At 41.1% G+C, this 16,895-nt stretch overlaps 1 protein-coding gene across 5 annotated transcripts in view; it reads left to right on the plus strand.

The window, feature by feature from the left end:
- Positions 1-16,895, plus strand: part of ZMIZ1 (zinc finger MIZ-type containing 1) — a 339,908-nt gene that overhangs the window by 46,637 nt on the left and 276,376 nt on the right. For all 5 annotated transcript variants that reach the window (XM_057416419.1, XM_057416415.1, XM_057416417.1 and 2 more), the window contains exon 2: positions 3,238-3,396. The gene's annotated coding sequence lies outside the window, so the exon portion shown is untranslated. The remainder of the gene's footprint in view (positions 1-3,237; positions 3,397-16,895) is intronic.

Genomic DNA, 16,895 nt, shown 5'->3' on the forward strand with positions numbered 1-16,895 from the left:
GGAGGGACCTGTTACATACATCAGTGCTGTGATCTAATTAATTTCTCTAGTTCTTGGTGTAATGGAAATAATAAACATCATAGAGCTAGAAAATCCAATACACTAGAAAATCTTCCAGGTTGGTTGTGTATAAGGGAGGCTCCCTATAAGGGAGTAGTTTGCCACAGGGCTGATGGGGACCCCTTGCACGGGTCAGATAATACAAGGTGAGCAAACTCTTTGCCAGTCATGTAGACTGGAAGTGGCTTTCTGTAGACTGGCAGTAACTTTCCCAAAACTCCTTATTTTCTGAATGTAAGAAGTCTCTGGATCAGTTAAATTAAGAAATAGATCTTGGAAAATGTCATGCAGGTTCTTTGTGTTTAACTCTGGGAAGTGGGTTAGATTTGGGTAATGCCTGGAAAAAACTGTTTTTGTTATGCAGCAGGAGGAACAAATCTGACCCTGATTACTCAGATTGGTTTTTTTGTTTGGTTGTTTGTTTTTTTTGTTGGGGGGGGGGGATGTTTTTCTGGTGGTTTCCCCCCGCATCAAAATCCATTTCCATTTTCAGCTGGTGGAATTGAGGTTTGGTTTTTATGGTTTTATTAAGCTTGGTATAGGAAAGCAACTCATCTAAATCTAAATCCACTGCAGAAGTTGACTCACACACCATCTGAGGGTGTTTGTCTTAGCATATGCCTCTTCATTTATCTAATGTTGATGTCAACAATTTGTTGGGTTTTGATACAGTGTTTCCCAGTTTTCCATTTGTTTCCTTCCTGTAGTGGCTGTGTACCCAAAACATTTTGACATTTTTCTCATACAAATTATTTCTGGCCCTGCCAGAAATTTAGTCAAGTCTTTTGGTATGGTAAGTTATTTGGCTAGGTTTCTCCACTTAGAATTGGACTTTTGGGTAATGTATTATTTTACTTCATTTTATATTCTTTTCTTGCCTGCAGATTTGAGAATAGAGCAATCTCACCTTTTTTGGGGCAAGTGATGTTGAGTCAAAGCTACAGCCCTAAGAGGTACTTGTGAAAGATTTCTGTCTCCCTGAGAAGGAGAGACATTTTTTGCACTTAGCCTTCTTTTTTGCCACCTCTTGGTTTTTATGTTCGATTTAAAAATACACTTCCTCCAAATCTTGTACATCTGCTTTAAATGTAGCCAGTATATCAATTCCAAGCAGACTTTACCTGTCAAATATGGAAGGTTTCTCTTAGCAGGGAGAAAAATGCTGTCTAAAGCATCCTTTTGGTTTAATAATGAACAAGAAAAGCAAATTATGTGTTTGATTTAGGGATGCAAAACTAGTGTGTGACTGGGGTGGGGGGAATACTTCTTTTTTTCCTTGTATTTTGCAGTAGGGTCTGTGCTGAGCTACTCAGTAAATATTGATTAGCACCTAGCCTTGGGAAGTACATGTCAGGACCAATTCACTGGGGGTCATTTGTTCTCCTGTCCTGACAATGAGGGCACTGGCACCTTTTCCTCTTTCTAAAAAGTATAACAATTTGAGTACTCCAGGTGTTGGCTTAAGTTGCTTTACATTCATTGGTACAAGACAGCTGAAATCTGACAGAAAGCAGAAATGTGATGAGGGGTGTAAGACATAAAGAAGGTGGAATTGAAAAGTATGGGAAGGTTTGCCTTTAAGGGAGGAGGTTGAGGAGGCAGGTTTTTAAGCAGGTAGGTTTTTGTGTCCGAATCCATTCTTCAGCATTGTCAGGTTATTGCTAGGCCCGTTTATGGGTGAATGTAACAAAGCAGAAGAGGTTTTGAATCACTGATCTTGTTCTTTCTTTAGTGAACATTTTCTGTGTGTCGCATCAATGATCTTTTAGTTTTTCATTGTTTATTTACACTGCCACTGTTACTTCATGAATTCTTTAAATCATTGCCTATCTAGAGGGGAATCTGTACAGAATTATTCTTGCAGCTTTAAGACTTGCTGAGAGGAGGAGAGGGAAAGAGAGCTTTTGTCCCCTAGAGAACTGTGGCCATTTAGAACTGGACAGATTTGGTTTGCTTCAAGGGAGATGCTGTGATGGGTGTGTGCTGCCTTTTATGTTGTTTCCTATCTTTTGGGGCCCCTTGTATGAAATCTCTTTTGGTCTGCTAGGATCCATAAGCAGTTGCATCCTGTTAGCAGACAGGATAATTATATTTTTGAAGGGTGATAGAGGTGTGTGGGAAAAGGTAAGGTAGCATAGACTTTTTTCCTTATTTTGAGAACTTGCATTCAGATTTTCCATGGGACAGAAAAGGGTAGAGTTTTCTGTATGAATATAAGCCAACAAAATGTGATAGAGAACAGACTGGACATGTTTCCCTTTGCTCATTCCCCATGGAAAACCTTGATTGCCATTTCCTCAAATATGTTAATGTCTTGCATGCACCCTTTAAAATAATTTTCCACTTGATTTTCCTGCCTTTCATCAGAGGCAGGTACTGGAGGTAGGGAGGGGCCCATTAAATCTGAGTGTCTGTAAGTCTCTTTAAATTGATGTTAGGAGCAAGGCAGAGAGAGAGAGATGTGGTATGAGGTAAAGGATTATGGTTTTGTGGGAGTGAAGCTGGATTTCTAAGTGGTATCCTTAGTCACAAAAAGGCATTTTGGTTCTGTTTCTCTTTATTCTGATGTATAGTATATTTTTCTCTTATTTGTTACTGAAAGAGTCAATAGAGCTGGAATAGGTTGTCTTAAAAAAATTAGATTGTCTTTGGAAAAAGAGTAGCTCTCTTAAAAAGAAATGATTAGTTGCATATACCTCATAATTCTGGGTATGATCTTTCCAGGGGAGAGTACATAAGCACTTGAATGTCAGTATATACCTGTATGTTCAGTATGCATGTTGGAATTTGCCTTTGCCAACTATTTTGATAGTAAATGTAGCTCATTTGAATTTTTACAGAAGTGGGTGTGAGCTTGGCTGAAGCATATTTACTTAAGAGAAAGAATCCTTAAGAATATTTTTGAATGGGACTTCATCTCATTCTAGTAGGGGACTCTATCCTGTTCTGACATTAATGCAACTTTGCTTTTCTTAGTAGGCAACTTGACCTTCATATTCCATATTTTGGTAAGGGAGTGAAAATACGGGACAGCTCAAGTTAGTGATTTGGAAGTGGAGAAGAGGCACAGTAGCTCTTCTAAGGAGGAGTTGTGATCCGTAGCCTCTTGAAAACCCATGAAAACTAATACTTCTTTCTTTTCTTTTTTTTTTCTTCTTCTCTTTTTCCATCCTTTAGGAAATACTGTTGTGCTGAGGAAGAAAGCAGCTCCCTGCTCCTTTTTGCACCACCACCGCCACTACCCCCCTTTTTTTTTTTCTTTTCCTTTCCTCCTTTCTCCTTGCCTGAATTAGAAGCTCCAGGAATGTGCTAATTGGCGGCAGCCTCTTCAGAAAGGTAAGAGGTAATTGTTATTTGCTTTTCGAGGTGTCTTGCCTGCTCAGCTCCTTCTGGAAAGGAGGGTGATGTTAGCTTGTCTACATAAAGTTTAAACCAGCTTTCTGGTTAATGTGGATTGTCCTTCCAACAGTGTGATGCAAAATGAAGCTTTGTGCACTTCTCTCTCTACTTCTGTGTGCAGGATACAATCCCTTGGGAAAAACTAGAAGATGAGATACATTCTAAATGATTGCAGAGAAAAAAACTAAGTAACTGTTGTACTGCAGATTAATTAACTAAACCTTTGTCTGAATATCAGCTTAGATGAAAAGACAATGAGGTAGGTCTGGAGAAGCCAAGTTGAAGAACTGTGTCTCAAAGAGTGCTTATTTTATTATTACTGTCCATGAACATCTAATCAGATAAATGTAGATTATTTTTTTTTTTCTGGTTGTTCAGTAGTCTTTTTGGTTTGGTTTTAAACCTGTTTGTCTTCTCTGGGGTCCTGTGAAGTTTCATGGCTGGTTGTACCACTGACAGATAAAGATAGGAACCAGCTGGAACCCCAGCTCTAGTTCTGAATGGTGTATTTTTGCAAAGAGTTGGAAACAGATGGCAGTTCTTCACTTCTCCAGACTTCTCTTTAGTTTTGGGAAAAAGTGCAAAATGTGATGAATGGGAGTTCAAATGCAGTGCCTTTTTTGTAATACTTCTAAGCAATTAAATTTTGTAGTTACCTGATGTTGTGATCCACATGCAATCGATGTCTGTCTTTCCTCTTCAAGACATTCAGTTTATGTGTAAGGGTGTATACAAAGTACAGAAATTAGTGCTGTGATTCATAGGGCATCCAGAGCTGCATGAATAAACTTAAGTCAGTTGCTAGACAAATTGCGCGTGTATTTTAGTACCAGAACTCAGTGTTTAGATTTGTGTTTGCTTGGGAGCTGGCTGCAGTGCTTTGAGATGTCATTTCCCATTCCATCTTTGCGGTAGACATTAATGCTCCTTGTAGTGGTGGCAATATCTTCAGTCTAGACCTCAGCCATGCCAGTTCACAGTTGATAACTTAAACCAGCTCTGAGGAGGGGTTTATGCTAACTGGCCGGGCTCTGAGCTGGGGAGGCTAGTGTGTGATATACATTCTTCTGCCAGATTTGTTCTGTGGTGCTAACTTTTGTGAAGGGTTTGGAAAGATGGTGCAATGTAATAATGTCTTAAATTGCCCTGGTGAGATTTGTCAGAGTTCATTTGTCAGACCCCTCAAACTGACTAAGTACACTAACTTATCAAGGATAAGCTGCAGACAGGTAATATGCCTTGGGATGTTTTCTGTCTCATTCTCCATCTCATTTTTGACAGTGCAGAGGCAAGCGAAGTCTTTATTGAATGGCCGCTACTAGATGCCTGGCTACCTTCTGCAATAAAGCTAATGACCTAATGGGCACGTTTCTTGGAGACCTTCAGCTGAAGCAGAGACAGGGAGAAACATACAGACCAGCTAAAGAGTTCTTGAAGAGCTTGCAATTTCCCCAGGGCTCCTTCTGTGTAATTACCTGTCTATCTCTTTGTCTCCTATCTTTTAATGCAGGAGGAGTGTCAGACTCCAGGCCGCTAATCTTTGTTACTATGGAAAGGCTGGTTACACTCCTCCTCTTGCACTTCAGAAATGGCAATCGCTGGTCCCCAGCTGGTTCCTTGAATCTAACTTAAAAATGGATGATAGCTTTTCTCCTTGGTGCCAGATTAGAGAATGCAGCTGCTTGCACTGTTTCAGGCAGTCAGTGCCTCTGCCACTGATGCTGCAGCATGCTGAGAGAAGCCTGCAGAATCTGCCTTGTGGCTTCTGAACCTGTTTTCTCCCAGACAAGTGAAGGCTCTGTAAAATTCCTTTGAACACAGAATTTTGGGGCACACTGAGATGTGGGAGGCTTGGCTGAACTGCAGGCATGGAGGAAAGCTTCTGTTAAGATTTCTAGCTCCAGCTGAGCTTTTGTGCAGTTTCTGAATGCCTTTAAACTCCCTGGGTTGGGGGACGAGGGAAGCACAAGCTTTGCAAGCTGTGTTGTGGGATCGTGGGCATCAGTTGTTGCTGTCTCCCTCCCAGCATGCATCTTATGCAGTGATGTTCAGCAGAGATAAGTGCCCTGCTGAATTCATAGGTGGAGCTGAAAGGCTGTGCAAAGCCCACTGCCATTTCTCTCCGGCTGCACGCATCTGTTTGTCCGTCTCACATGGCACTGGAAATTTGGAGGGGATTCCCTGCCTGCTGCTCTCCTTCCCCTGCTCATGCTTCCTGAGTTGCAACATGTCAGATGGATTGTCCCTCCGAAGCCAAAGCTGTGGTTTGGGAACAACTCCAGCACAAACACCTTATTTCTGTGCTCTCCTTTCTGCCCTTGCCAGGAGAGGGAAACTGTCCCCATGTTGGACAGGGTTCCCTTCCAGCTGCTGCAGTGACTTGAGCGCCCAGGAAATGTATGTTGCTAAACCCCTTTATGGTACCTTTGTAAAACGTGCTTTAACTGTCTGCAAATGTATGGTATTTAAGCAGCAGAGTCTGTATTATCAAATGCAATCATGCAGACTATTCCTCGGGGTGAAAAGCTTTGGAAGGAGAGGCAGGATGCAATAGTGAAATTTGAGAATCAAAGCAAAAGGAAATTCTTGCCCATGTGTTGGGACTAGAGCAGGTAAAGGAGAGGTGGAGGATGGGGTGTCCTATACCCCTTCCTTGACTGGAAGTATTGAAGGAAGACAGAACGGAGGGGAGATTCAGGGTAGGGACAAGGCAATGAAAGAGCAGTCTGTCTAGTGGCCCACAGTTTGCCGTGTTTTGTTTTCTACCTTTAATTCTGTGCTTTCCTCCTCCATTTCCTCAAACTAAATTTGGGCAAAGATCATTTGCAATTTTTTTGTTCCTTGAAAGAGTAACCGTACCTCTGCTGGGTTTGTTTCAGACGATGTGTTTCTCAGCAGTGCATCTAGAATTGCGATTTTGCACTGATTCTTGAAAGAACTTTCCCTCATTATTTCCCCCTGTTTTCCTTTCTCTTATTTGTATCAACCTGAACCGTCTCCAAAGGAAAGGTGATACTGCTGCTAGCTAACATTTTGGGTGGGTGGTAGTCTGTATGTTAAGCAGCATCCTGTAATAACTACCTGTCAGTGGGAAGCTACCCTGATTGTTTGTATTTTACTTTTCATATATAAATCAGGATCATAGCTGTGAGCTTTTGTGAGCATTTCAACAAGGTGTTTGTTTCAAGTTGTGGATTTTTTTTTCCCCTCAAATCCTTTGAGATAAGTTTGGGGTTAGGATTTCTCATTCGGTGACTGAATTCAGTAAAATGAAGTGTCTGTCAAAGTTATATTGCACCTTATGAGACAATGACAGGTTCTTCCAGAGTCCTCAGTTTGCAAAGCCTTAACTGACTCCGGGTTTAAACCAGGACTTTACCATTGCTTAAGGCCTTTAAGTACTTGATTAACTTCTGTGTTAATGAGCCTGTGCTCTCTTGTTTTTTAATGAAACCTTTGATATTTCTCTGATTTTCATTTCATGAAGGTTACAGATTTTAATTTTTAATTCTGATATGGAGAAGAGTTAAATCTCAAAAGCTTTATTGGAGAGGAAAACCAATTTCCATCCCAGCAGTGCATTTTTTTCAGGTTATTTTTATGTTTAGAATCTGTTTACTGTGTGATGTGTATTCAAAAAATGTAATTGGAAAGCTGGATGCTTATTTTATACCCCCAAAAATATGGTTTTAAACATCTTTGATGGTTTTAAAAGCACAAAGTAGAGAGTTCAGAGCTGAAATTGTTCTTAAATTTCTTTCATAGACAAGGTCTAAGAAATACTAAGCAGCAGAGTAAAAATCTGGCATATATAAGCACAAGAAGCTATGTTAAAATGGTAGTAAGAGCTGTGATTTTCAGTTGTCTTACCATTTCAGTTTTTTGGGCCAGCCCTTTTCTGAAGGCAGACTTCGCAGGTCCCGGGAAGAGAATAAGTGAATAGGGTTGTGAAGAGAGGTGGTGAAAAGACTGCAAGGGCTTGCCTCAGGGCATCTGTATCTGTATGGAGGGCTATAAGGTACTGCCTACATCCCCCACCCCCCCTTCCGCGTCATGCAGCTATGGCAATGACCATTTGCTGGTTAAAACCCTTCAGTTCTTCAGTGTTAGCAGATCTAGTTCTGGGACAGTTGGCTTTTCTCCAGTTGGAGCAGTTATGGCCTGTCTGTCTCAGTTGTCTTCAGTGCTATGAGGTTTTCAGTATTCCTCATGATTGTCATGTTTGAGGTGTACAGACCTACTTCTTAATATAAAACTGAGTTTACTTCTTTAAGAGTAAGTCTTACTTGGAGTGGTGTGCTCTCTTGTGCTGCAGCCTTCTCTTCTTCCCTGCTTCAATACCCCAAAGAACTGCGGGGTCATTATTTGACTGCTCCTTGCATCCACTCACAAGGGTTGAAAGGATGCACCTACCCACCATCATCCCTGGTAAGTAATTGCCCTGAGCATTGAGGTGGCTGCTTATGCTCTCTGAAGCTTTGCAGGCCTCCTAGGCAGAGTTCTGGCTGCAGTGGAGTGATGGGGGTACTAACTGACAGTCTACAGGAAGGAGTTTTTGGAAAGAGCCTGTGGCACTAATCCATTATTAGTGGCTGAGGGGAATGAAGTGTAACACATGGATATTAGTGTAGGTGGCAGGTTTTGGTAGTTTGCTTTTGCTTATATTACCTGTTAGTCCCTCAAAAAGAAAGCTGGAAGGCCCGAGTCGGATGTGAATGTTGTTGAAGTTAGCAGTGGAAAAAGACCTGGTTTGTTGCCAGATTTCCGTAGAAGTGAAACCTGTTCTCCTCTGCAAAGGAACAGCCCATCTGGGTGCATATTGCTCCATCTTTCAGCGATGTAATGATGCCTGTAAATTCCATATATGTTTCAACAATATGCCCATTCAAAAAAATGAATAACAAAAATCAAACTAGCTGAATTTTTCTTCCCTAAACCAAGTATTTTAAAGTATGAACCCAAAATCATGAGTTGGTATTTCAAAACCATCTTTTACAGTTTTGTTTGTGTCTCTTCTACTGTATCAGGTATAAGCATTGTTTAAGGTCTAGAAAATGTGATGCTGCCAGGGGTGTTGGGAGGGCTGGGTGCTACTTATTGCCAAGGTGGTGGTGGTGGCAGGGATCATCGTCCTGTCTCATCCTTTCTGGCTTTACCACATGGGAAGACTCCACTTAGCCCAGGCATTACAGCAGAGAGTTGCGCTGGCATCATGTCAGCTGCAGGACAGACGGTACTTGATCCTGCAGGAAGCCTTTTGTTACAAAGAAATTTTGTCTGAAAAATTCTGTGCAGATTTGAACTGGCTGGGTAAATTTATACTGGAAGGTGCTTTATAAAATGGGGTCTGAAACATTTTTGATCTGGTGCTGATGGCCTTAAAAGCCAGATGAAGTGCATCAGTGACTCATGGTCACTTACTGCCCTGCTGCGTGATGTAAACCAGATCTTCCTTGGTGCCTTCTCACGTGCAGCCTCCGTCTGGCTGGACCATGAATTTCAGGCTTGTGCTTATAGTCTGTGTTGCATAACCTAAACGGGCTCTTCTCTTGAAAGAGACCTTTTAAATTGCTTGTGGCATAAATACAAAGTTTCCAGTCACTTCAGTAATATTCTACTTGCGGTTTGCCATGATGGGACAGGAATTTAGACCTAGCACGACTCTGGGACTTAGATTCCCCCTTCCTCTCACCTTCTTCTCCACTGTATGAATTTGTTAAGATTTTAGGCTTAATGATCCTTCCATCTTCTCTGTGGGCATTGTTGCAAAAGAATGGATGCTTAACTTCTCAGGGAAGATAAAGGAAGAAATAGGGAAGGAAAAGGGGAAGGTGGTGGGGTAGTGTTGTGTGGGGGTTTTATTTGTTTGGTTTTTCTTCCCAAACACATTTGAGTATTTGTGACATTCATGAAATCAATTGAATAGAGATGAAAATTTGGTATATGAAGCAAAACACTGTTTGCCAGCAAAATGAGCAGCTATGATGTATTTCAGTCTTCAGATGCTTGGCTAAATAATGGTGACATATGATTTTGCTGCTAGAACTTGAGATTTTGGCGTTCATATGCAACTGTGAAATCTGTAGGCATATACTGTAGCAGAAGCTGTCTTTATTCATATACAGCACATGGTATTTGGCTAGGAGAAAGTTCTTCGCTGTCTAAGAAAGTCAGGTTTTTGATGGAACTGACTGCTGTTTGTGCTTCATATTTAAAATACTATTTTTTTTTTCTGGAAAGACAAATGAGTTGTCTGTATTAATGGTACTGTTGTTTTCTCCCTGTTCCCAGCAACCCAGTGTATTTCCTTGGCTCCTTCTTCTTTCCATGCTGTTTCTTTCCAAGCTTGTAATCAGAGTTACAGTGAGAAGCAGATGATATCCATCTGTATATTCCAGCAGGGGAATAGAGCCTTGGATGAGTTTTGGGCTGTCGGACTTTTCCTTCCTCACCTCTCTGTAAAAGCATTTGTGGTATGTTCAGGGGATAGTGGGGTGTCAGTCCAAATGGCCTAATAAGACACTTGGTATAAGGAGAATGAAGAGTAAAAGGAAAAGGATGGAAGTATGCCAGTGGTAGTTCACCAGTGTCACATTAATAGAATCCTCAAATCAAGTGTTCATTCGTTCTAACCAGAGGTTAATTAATCGGAGTGACTAGATAAAATGATAAGCTGCTTTTAATGAAGTGAAGCAGCCTTATTAGCAGTAAACAAAATGCAAAATATTTGGTGTCTGGCAGATGTGGTTTTCATGGGGACTGTGGTTTGCCACCAGCTTCGGAGTGTGATAGCCTTTTCCTTGCTGCACTCTGCAGGCCATGCTCTCTGTGTTTCAGTGTGTGGCACACTCAGAACGCAGGTGACTGAAATGAATCAGAAGCAGGTATAACATTTTAAAAACAGAAGGAGAAATGTTGCTTGCAGATCTCTCTTTGCCAGAGACTAGCATTTGCCACCTTTCATACTTTGGGTGATACTATTTTTCTTTGAGTTAGCAGGCTTTATGCTTACACAGCAAGCAAGCCAGCAAAAACCATGTGTGGATTTACGAGTGTGATGCTGTTTGAAAAGCAGCAATATGATACTGCCTGGTAACTGCTCACATACCCTGAAAGCAATTGGTAGTTACCTACCAATTTGCAACTTAGGAAATGCACCACTGAGATGCTACTTTTGTATATATTTAGGTGGAGTGGCAAAGCCAAGCATGCCACTGACTGAACTGGAGCAGACTTGATTACTCGTGTTCAAATGATCCTTTACCCTCAACAGTGCATCTGTGCTGTTGTAGTGTTCCCCAGTGTGTCTCTTGAAAAGCTGTAGAAGCCATCAGATGTGCTACAATATGCATGGCAATGCAGGGCTATAGTGGGAAATAGCTAAAAAGTCATAGATTAAGTGAATGGCATGTATAAGGGAAGCTTTGTGGAATGGTGAAGCCATTTATCTGGGGCTAAATTAAATTAATGTAAATCTCCACATTTAGGATTGAAATTAACTTCACTTATGGCTGCGTATAAAGATCCTTTTTGAAGTAAACTCAAAGTTCATAAAAGTCACCTCACAGCAAACTCCTTACAAATTAGCAATGTGATAAGGTTACTGTAGTTCTGTGAACGGGAGAAGTTGAAATGGTATTTGAACGTGATGTGAGGATAGGATGCTGGCAAGTAAATTGTCTTCCCCCACCAGCCTTTCCTTAAAAGACTGTGCTTCCCACCGCCATTCAAGTGTAAATCCCTTTGCAACAAAGGGGAGGCTGGCAGCTCCACCATTTCAAGAGTATAAGTGATCTCGCATGCTTCAGTTGAAAGGTTGAATCCCTGAAACGGAGAATGCTTGCTATAGAGGGAAACTCTCAAAAGGCTGGTGAGAATGGCGGGGGAAAAGCTGCCGAGATACTTGAAAACACACTGGCAATTTTTGTCTTTACCATAAAATGACCTAGAGACTATCTTGACAAAGGGAAGGCTGCTGTTCAGGTGAGGTTGCAATCACCAGCTCTAGGAGCTGGATTTTGCTTGCTATCTCCCTTAGGAACACAGCATGCTGCTCTGCTTGCCAGCACTGTATGTGGTGCCAATATTTTGTCTACAGTATGCATTGAGTCCCTCTTAGTTTTCCTGTTTGGATTTTTTTCCTCTCTAACAACTTTGTGTTGGGAGTCTGAAAGCTTCAGAATTGTAACTTCTGGGTACACAAAATAGAGTAAGAAATCGTGAAACTTGATTTCACACTGAAAGGATGAGGTTAATGTAGCACATTCTAAAAACCTTGTAAATATTTGACTGGCTACTCAGCAACGCAGCTGAACTGATTGAGTTAATGCTTAATGTGAGAGCCAACCTGAAGTGCATGGCTTAGATGATGGTGTGAGCAGTGGTTCCCTGTAGAGACATCTGTGGCCGCTGCTCCCCAAGGTCTGCAGGTGGGAGGAGGTGTGAGATGGCTGTGTCCACTTCAGGCAGTCACCTGGGTGTGTTCAGGTAGCAGTGAAGTTGGTTTGAGCTGTCCCACCTGACTTTCTCTGTCCTGATGCTAACAACAGGTCTAACAAGAGTGTGGTAATCTGACTCTCAAGTGAGGGTGAGCATCTGAGGATCTCTATAAGTACACTTGTATTTGAAGAAGGTTTTTATGCATGTATAAAAATGGTGCCAGTAGGCCATTGTTAGTAACTGGTCACTAGTGAGGAGCAGCTTAGAGATCCGCAGTAAGTCTGGACCTGAGCTTCTTAGCAATGCAAGAAATTTTACATTCTGATAGCTGTCATGCCTTGATGATTTAAAAATACCCCCTTCTTGTATTGTATAGCTGCAGTATTCTGAATGAAATGCTTTCTAGCACTGGAAAGTTAGCACAAAGATTACATGGGAAAATGTTTGCAGCTTTATGAATAAGTTGAATGAAAATCCCTTTCTTTGTTTTATGTGAACTAATCAGTGCAAGACAGCTTTTGCTTTTGTGATGTAAAGGTTTTTCATTCATAGCCTTGTACCACCTTCCTTCCAAGTGGCAAGAGCCTTAAATATCAGTGCAGATTATCCTTTCAGATAATCTCGGTATCAAAATGGAGCCAGACCATCATTTAAGTAGAAGTACATTTGGTTTTTTAACTAGCTACTGGTTGTTTTTGTGTAATGACTGTACCATATAGTACCTGTGCCCAGTACTGCTGTTGGTTGAAGATCCTAGCAACCTATTCGTCTGATTTAGAGACAAGCATAGCAAAATCCATTAATAAAGAAACATAAAGAAGTAGCAATACCTCACATACTGCTCCATGAGATAGAAATCTGTAAAACTTTCATTATTGAAAAATATGAAACATTAAACCACTATAGCCCTTTCTGTAGCTGTGGATGTTTTAACCATTGGGGTTTTTAAACAAAACAAAAACCAAACACCACCCCCCCAAAAAAAAAAACAAACCAACAAAAATCAAACCCAAACAGACATCAAAACGAAACAACCACCACCATTTGTTAATTTCTGGCAATAGTTTAGTAGGGACTATGCTTACAGTACTTACCCAATTCAGACAGCTATTGGGGCTTTAAAAATACAAACGATTTCCAGAGGAGCTGCTTGCCAGTGTTGGCATTGGTAAATTTGGTAAGTAAGAAAAATCTCTTACGGATGAAAGAACAAAGCGTGGTGCTGTCTCCAGAGTGCATGCAATGGATGATTAATGTATCCGAATGGTGTAATTGAGAGTGGTGATATTCAGTCATGTGACACTGTGCTGGTTTCTGGTGACTGCTTGAATTTTTTTGTCTCTTGAAGGTCCCTCAGTGTCCCACTCTAGGCCTGCTGTAAAGTCTGTGTATGCATCTGTGGATAGGACTCTAGTGCTGCTGGAATAGTAGTAATGATGTTCAGCTGAATTTGGTGGCTCATCTTGATTTCAAAATCATTCCTCACAGTGTGTATAGTTTTGGTTTGTTATATTTTTTTAATGTGCTGAGAAGCTACTTATCTATAGAGAGCTTGGTAGTCTGTTGCCTTGTCAGTAGACAGAAGAGGCATTTTTGTGGCAGGTATTTTCTGATTCTTAAAGATCAGTTTTCAAAATAAAATATTACTGTATTTTGTCTCATTTGAAAAAAATGTTAAGAAGAAAATGAGTGTTCAAGAAGGCATTTGTGTTGGAAAAAGACTTCCACCTTGCACGCTAGGTTTGCTTCCAAGTTAGGAACTCCTTTGGAAAGGTTCAGTATGTTTGACTCCCATGCTCCTAATCCAAACAAGCCATAACTGAAGAGAAAATGGTGTTTTGTACTGATGTCACCAGTGATCAGACCAGCTCAAACACAATTCCTACACCACCTTTTTATAAGTCCTGCTAGTGGGCAGACACCTCTGTGGGCACTGAGCATAGCCCCCACTGGCGGGTGTTAGTTTAGGTTCTTTTATAGCAGGACACAGTGCTGGAAAAGAATGTCATTCTTTACAGCCTATTAGCAGATGGAGAATTGAGATCTAGGCAGTGGTTCTTCTGGAGGATGATAGCTTATCATGAGCTCAACCTAGATTTAAGCAAAGTCTAGCATTTAATTTCTGAAAGTGTTCAGTAGATGCCACTGTAAAATGAAAGCATCTGTTGGGCCACTGCAAATGTCAACCCTATATTTCTAGCTGAACACATGGATGCACAGAAAAGCAAAGTTATTTCCCTGCAGTCTCCTGGCAAGCAAATGACATAGCTAGGAATAGGATGGATTTCCTGATGTCTGTTCCCCTCTTATAATTACAAAACAGTGCTTTCTTCTTCTTCATTGTAAACATGAATCAAGCCAAAATGGCATTCACGGTTAGCTAGGTTTGTGTGTTTTTTTCTTTTTTTTTCCTAGCAAAGCTGAGGGGGGAATTGGAAACGAGAAGGGGACCGGAGCAATGTCGGAGGAAGGGAAAGTCATTCAGGGACAACTGTACCTGCTGGGGGCACTATTTAGGCCCGGTGGGAGAGGAAGGGGCAACCCGAATTGCAGATGCGTTCTTATCTGCAGAATCCCCGGCCTGGGAGAGGCTGCAAAAGGTTTAATTCAAATCGGAGACCTCTGCTATTGTGTGAGACAGATTAGGGCTCATTTGCATTCTTTCTCCTGTAATAATTACCTAGCAAGGAGTGCCTGTTACCATTAGCTTCATTCTGTTTGCCTGTGATAATGCCATCAGCAATCTCTTCTCCATGGATTATGGACAATATGAGGAAGGGCAGTGGGCCAAGAAAATAAAGAAATAAATCTGTTGGAGAGAATAGTAGAAAAATATGAATGCTGAAAAATTAAAATGCAGATAATTGTAGTAATAACCATTAAATACAACTGGAGAAATGCCATGAACTGCAGAGCAAAAGTCAATATTAATCCATAATATTGATGAGGTGTATGGTTTCAAATACCAGTTTAGAAGAGCCAGCACAGGATTCTAACTGAGCTTTATCTATGGTGCTCAGTAGTTTTGTTCCGTTTTCAGAATTGGCTCAGATTGTTCAAAAATAAGCACATCTAGAGATCAGTATTATCAATATACAAATGTTAAATGATGCAATGCATCATAAAATCAGGTAAAATTCAGGAAACCTGGTGTAACTTTGGGTGCTGGAAGTCAAGCAAAGCAGTTCCCCTGACTTATTTTCTGTGTGGTTTTGTTTGTTTAAAATGGGAGAAGTTAAAGAGAATATGAAAGCAACTAAACATGGAAGACTGAGGGTACTAAATATCAGCTGCTCTCTCTACTAATTGCATATAGAAGGAATCATTGGAACCAGCAGTTGCTCTTCTTGCCGTTCACTCTCCTTCCCTTGATTTTTGCCCTGTGGCCTGCTTGAAAAAGCTGTAGTAGTCACTCTGTGAGAGAGGCAGAGCCCTGTCGTTCCCCGTCCGCTTTGGTTACTTCTGGCAGCCCAGTGCTGGTAGCCAGGCTCCTGCTTGGAAGCCCCAGCTTCCTTTCCAGCAAGGAAGCCCTGCACAGCAGCAGTTGGATGGCAGCTGCTGGGGGATAGAGCTGGTGACCCATTTCAGGGCCTTGCTGTGTGTCACAGCATGAAAGGTTGTCTTTGAATCCTGCTAGCACAGGATTGAGGGGGGACTCAGTTTGGAAGAAGAAAACATGCCTGATACTCGACATGCACATCAATGTCATGGATGGAGCAGTGTGTGCCTGGGCAGCCTCTGTTTTGGTGCAGATCCTCCTTGCCAATATTTTTACAGTAGGGTAATTCCATCTTTCGCGGTGGTGAAGTGGGGAAGCAGGAAGCTAAATCAAAGCAACATTGGCTTTAATTTGTGAGCAGCCATCTTAAATGTATTTAAATGTATGTAAGCTTATTTCAGATCTAGAGGTGAGTTACGTAGCTATGTGGCTTTGAGGTGGTTTTTTTGTTTGTTTTTTAAAGTGATTTTTGCAGGCATGCCATGATATTCACCGTGTCATCAACGTGGAAGCAGCCAGGGATGCTGCCTGAAAAGCTGGTTGTGGCTCTGTGGGGGAGAGTGGTGTGGGGCTGCAAGGGGGTTGTGTTGGTGAGCTGGTAGGCAGCTAATGAACTACCAGAAAAAAAACTTTGGTTCATGTGGCTTGCACACTTTCTGGCTGTTAAGGATTTGGGAGGATACTGTGTTGCCTGTAAAAGTTGCCACAACTCTGAAGAGTTCCTGAATCGTGTGAGCACACTTAATATACAACAAAGTTTTCCATCATTTTTTCCATTACCATTGGATTTGCATTTCACAAAGCTTCCTTTCCTCTCCCCTCTCTTCCTGCATCATCATAGTAATACTTTGTTTCTCATGAGAAAACAGGGTAGTTCTCTGAAACTCTGTACAGTTGAAATGTAAAGATAGAAAGGTCCCTTCCATAATACACAGTTATTCTACCGATCTTCTGGCAATGGCCTCCATTTAATAAATATGTGTTGAATAATGAAGGAAAATATTTAAGGATGAATAAGGTTGACATTTCATGTGTACTTGGACTTTTCCAGCTAGGGGTGGATTGCAAATGGAGGCGCAGGTCTGCAAATGAGTAACCAGTGTGGCCTTTTGTGAAATCAGATTTGTGTGGGTTTGGGGTTGTTTTTTTTGTGTGTGTGTATTTGAGGATTTTCTTTAGAAAATTTTAGGATTTTCTTCTTAGCAAGAAGAGAGATTTGGCAACACTTAAAAATGTCAAGATGCATGGATAGGGCTGCCTTTCATGATATCACTAGGTATTTAGTGTTAATCAGAATTTATATCATTCTAAATGATTAGAGAGAATGACAGGAGACTGGAAATGTTTAGATTTCTTGCTTGATTTTTTTTTTTTTTTTTTTTTGCCTTCCCTTTTTGTTTTACTCACTATAATAATGGTAAAGATCACAAACATGACAGGTACACAAACATACAGGAAATTAAATTTAGGGGAAAAAAGGTTGATAGCACACATTTCT

Source organism: Pezoporus wallicus, unplaced genomic scaffold (genome assembly GCF_028554395.1).
Source record: "Pezoporus wallicus isolate ANWC-B61680 ecotype Strahan unplaced genomic scaffold, APGP_CSIRO_Pwel_v1 contig_2012, whole genome shotgun sequence".
Lineage (NCBI taxonomy): Eukaryota > Metazoa > Chordata > Aves > Psittaciformes > Psittacidae > Pezoporus > Pezoporus wallicus.